Source organism: Zingiber officinale, chromosome 9B (genome assembly GCF_018446385.1).
Source record: "Zingiber officinale cultivar Zhangliang chromosome 9B, Zo_v1.1, whole genome shotgun sequence".
In the NCBI taxonomy this organism is placed as follows: Eukaryota; Viridiplantae; Streptophyta; class Magnoliopsida; order Zingiberales; family Zingiberaceae; genus Zingiber; species Zingiber officinale.
In genome coordinates this window covers 117,141,861-117,146,606 of record NC_056003.1, presented here as the reverse complement: position 1 = coordinate 117,146,606, position 4,746 = coordinate 117,141,861, and the positions used below count along the sequence as shown (strand labels likewise).

At 32.2% G+C, this 4,746-nt stretch overlaps 1 long non-coding RNA gene across 3 annotated transcripts; it reads left to right on the top strand.

The window, feature by feature from the left end:
- Positions 1-420: 420 nt before the first annotated feature.
- LOC122024624 lies at positions 421-3,859 on the top strand. 3 transcript variants are annotated; one of them, XR_006123480.1, is made up of 6 exons: positions 421-916; positions 998-1,074; positions 1,538-1,605; positions 2,458-2,556; positions 2,655-2,711; positions 3,634-3,859. It is a non-coding gene; the product is annotated as an uncharacterized LOC122024624 (long non-coding RNA). The 3 variants fall into 3 exon arrangements; XR_006123479.1 differs by having other exon boundaries at positions 986-1,074; XR_006123478.1 differs by having other exon boundaries at positions 421-1,074.
- Positions 3,860-4,746: the final 887 nt, after the last annotated feature.

The following is a 4,746-nucleotide window of genomic DNA, read 5'->3' as shown; positions in this document are numbered from 1 at the left end:
CTAGAATAACTTACAAAAATGCATTTCTAACCTTTGGATCATAATTTTTCATATTTGTGAGTCTTATCATGAACATAAGCAGCTGACTCCCAAGATCTAAAATTATTCAAATATGATTTTCTGCTTGTCCAACCATTATAAAAAATCCTTATTCAACAATACTCAAAATACAACATTTTTATGCCAAAATCATTATTTTTTACCTTTTAACAATGACTTTAACAAACTGTTATCTTTGAGCGGTTTTTATTGCCTACGACAATGATTTTTGAAAATTATTGTCTATGTATGTATTTTTTTTAGACTACAATAATAATTTTTAAAAATAGTTGTCTATTTATACTTTTTTTTAATTTTTCTTAGCAGTTTTTTGTCGTTGCATTTTTATTTCCCTCTCCTCGAAATTTTTACGCCAAACCCCTAAATTGCCTTCCCTTCCCGAACTCGTCCCTCTCCGCCTACAATCTTCTTCATGTGGGTCGTTCTCCCATTCAGCCATGCATGGATATCCACCCACAAATGGAAGTCGCGCTGAATCCCCCGATGTCGTTGTCTCCGCCATGACGAAGAGCAGTAGCGGGAGGAGAGTGGCGACGATAGAGGAATTGAAGAAATGAAAGTTCAAAGAAGATTTCATCAATGGACGTGTTTCTGATCTCAATTTTGCCTCTCAGATACGCTTCCTTCTTGACCCCGTCAGAAAAGATTAGCTTGTTGATCTCCAATGTAGTAGCTCAAGAAGAGGAACATCAGTGTCGATAGTAGCAAAGAGCCGGCCCAGGTGGTGGCACCGCTAGTGTCGGCGGCTAAGCGGGCCAAGAAGATGGTGAGGGATACAGAAGATGTTGATTTGGGGAAAAAGAAGGCGACCTAGTTCTTTGGCTCGCAGATTGGCACCGCCGAGAGTTTCGTGAAGGTTAGGTTTATGAGCTTTTGACCCTTTCTCACTCCACATTCCTTGAAACTAGAGAAGTAATTTCCTTAGATTTCCTCTAAGACTTGATTTTTGAGCAAACCTGGGTGGAGGAGGTCAATGCGAGGTACAAGAAGGTCATCTTCAAAGTCATCGATTTGGTGAGTCTCACAAGTTCATTTGAGCTATTCCAAGTAATTTGTGAAATTTTGTGCAACTTTATTTTCTTAGAAATTTTGTGTGACTTATCTTTGAGCATTAAGGGGGAAAAAAGCTAGAGCAAATGCTTGAATCCCTCAATTATCTTGCTAAAATGACTTCTGGTAACATACTTGTTGAATTCGGAAACTTAAGGAGTATTGAGGAGATGTAAGATACATTACTATTTTGTTGGGGTCTTATAGATATCTATATCTATTTCTGCATGTAACTCTATTGATTTTGTCAAAAAAAAACTACTTATCCGATATGATTCCTGAGGAACTTGGACTGCTTCAGAATCTGGTCACATTGTATACCTCTTTTTGAATGTATTTGCAATTTATTTTTGAAACCACTAAATCGGATACTTTGAAAGGTTAGAGAAATTTTATTCTATCTCATGATTGCTAAATTTTGTTGCAGGATTTAGGAAACAACAATTTGTCTGGTGGTATCACAACTCTCACTAACTACCCAAGTCTCATTGCCTTGTAAGTGACTCTAGAAAGATCACATTTTTTGTGTTTTGAAAATGAAATATTTGACTATAATTGATTCTATTTTGGTAAACAAGAATCTGTCCAATAATAATTTAGTTGGTGATGTTCCCACATATTACAACTTCTCTCGATTTTCTCTCGAAAGGTGAGGAATTGTAGACTTCATGATTTAGTTCCTTAGTAAGAATCCATCTTCTGTTGCTCATTGCATAGCATGTTAATCTCTCATGTTCCCATTTTTGAGGTTGATCATTAGGACCTTTTAATTAAAATTCTTTTTATACCTTTTGCATAGTTTTGTAGGAAATCTTAGTCTTTATGGCTATTGGCTAAGCTCTCCTTGCTACTTCCATCCACCACAGAGAAGTATAACTCTTTGTACAATAATCTAGGAATTCCTAGAAGCGCCTGCTATTTGTTATTTGTATTTTGTATGATAATCTATAAATATATAGACCTCTTATTAACATGAACATCACATGCATATGTTAATATTTCATTTAGATAAGAGATTGCTAGAATCAATATAAAAATCCGGTTGGCTTAACTCTTTTAAATTTTATTCCTATTTACCAGAACAATATTTTTATGTCATGAAATGAAAAATTATAAATAAAATCTATACAAAAAGGTCTAATTAGTTTGTGTATAACCATAGAATTAGTTCTAATGAATTTAGCAAAATAATTTTCTTGCACAAGGTCAAATCTTCTTGATAATGGGCATTTCTTGTTTGTGTCTATTCACAATATTTAATCTGACAGATGTAGAACTTCCCCTCAATGATTCATCAGATGCAATTTTTGTTAATGGAATTAACCAACATTTTTATTATTTTGTCAGCCAGACAACATTCGGGCAATGGGTGACAAAACTATAGCTAGAGAAACAATGAAAAAAGCTGACTTTCCTACTATACATGGAAGTGATGGACTTGTGCAGGTAGAAGAACTTCTAAGACATCAGTTTTGTATCTTCCATGTGATTGTCACTGCATCAAATGCTTTGATCCCTAATTATTTTTTTTTTTTGTAATTTAGTCAACAAAAGAAACTATGAAGCTTGCCCATGAAATTAGTTTTCCTATCATGATCAAGGTACTTTTTTTCTTTTCTGAGATAGAGTTAAAGTGTTTAATACTACAAAATATGTAGTTTTACATTTGTTTAGTCACACAATCCATGATTTTGGTTTTTGTTAACTTAGTTTGATCTAGTTTCTTTGATGTTCTCATGCATTATTTCTCGACCCATTCTTCTTCATGACAAGTAAAGCACTCACTTCTGGATTCAGACAAATTTACTTCTGAATTCAAAACTTTTTCATCTTGAAATTAACTTGGATTTTGGGGGTATTTTATTAAATCTCTTCTTTCACTCCCTATTTTGACTTAGGCAACTACTGGTGGTGGAGGACGTGCAATAAGATTAGCTAAAGAACCTAAAGAGTTTGTGAAGCTATTACATGTACTTTTATGCCAGAGTTGTACAGTGCATACCAATCTTGTTTGTCTTTTCCACTAGAACGCATCAAACAACCATACAAATGCAAATTTCCCTTACTGGTTTTCTAATCCATTTCTCATCATAAATGGGTGGAAATAATTATGATAGGACAATTAATATTTGTAAAATATGAGATTGATTGAAGTTGATATACTCTTAGAATCTGGACTTCCATTGAGGTAAGAAGATACTTAAGTTTGTGACATAAGGCTAAAGTTACCACTTGATACAATGTGGTTTCAACTTGTAGTATCATGATAATTCTATTTCTCCACTATTATTTAGTAAATGATGGCTAACTACTTCATTTAGTAATTGATGGCTAGCTACTTCATTTTTTGTTGTTACTTGTCTGAAGCTACTTTCAAACTAATGACTGCTTCATTTAATGGTTGATGGCTACTTCTACTATTGTGTTTCTTTTTATAGTTGATGAACTTCCTTGTTTAGTTAGTACCTTTTGAAGTGGCAATTTAATTTATTTCTTTTGAACTGAACGATTTTGTTGCTGCAGGTTAAATAAGAAATTTTCAGTCTATATGGTGCAGATTATCTCCATCTATTGAAACTCTTGATAACATTCAAAACTTTGATCGTGTGCAAGAAGTTTTCCATGAGCTAGGGTCCTATGTGTGATCTTTTGTGGTTTGATCCTAATGATAGATATGGTTGCGTCATGTTGTAGTAAATAGTTGTTTCTGAATTGAACTGGAAGTATATATATTGTAAATATTTTATTTCGATTGGTTATTTTTTTATGTATATATATTGAAAATAGACAATAATTTTTCTTATAAAGATAATGGTTTTTAACCATTAGAAAAGTGATTAAATACAACAATTTTGAAATATTATATGAAAAATTTTCAAAGAAAATGGTTTGTAACTATTGGAAAAAGTGAATAAAAATAACGGTTTTGAAATATTGTGCTAAAAAAAAAATCAAAGACAACAGTTTTTAACCATTGTCAAAGCAATTTCTAATCAAGACAGATAATGATTTTTAAATTATTGTGAAAAGTAATTAAAGACAACGATTTTAAACTACTGTTGATCCATCAACTAATATTAAGGTCCCCAAGAAAGATAACGCTATTTAACTATTGTCAAAAGCATCAAAAGACAATGATTTTTAATTTGTATGAAACTATTATCCTTGGTATGTAAAGACAACGGTTTAAAACTATTATTGTTGAGTGCACTTTTAACAACAATGTCAATTACAACAGTTTTTAAATGGCTACGATAATGGATTTTATCCATTGTCTTTGAGTATTTTTGTTGTAGTGAACGTTCATATGGAGTAAATAGAACATATTTAGAAAGCACTCGGTTAAGTATATAGTTTGTAACTAATAATGCATCTTTCCAATAGGAAATTAACAAATTAGCTTGAGCCATCATAGACCTAATCATATTTAGAAGAGTTTGATTTCTTCTTTCAGCATCCCCATTTTTCTCTAGAGTTCTAGGGATAGTGAGTTATCTAATAATCCATTTATTATTACATATTATCTTGAATTGATCAGACAAATATTCATCTTCACGATCAGTGTGCAAGGTTTTAACCTTATGTTACATTTCAATTGATTCTCAAATTCATTCAAATAACATTGAAAACAATCTA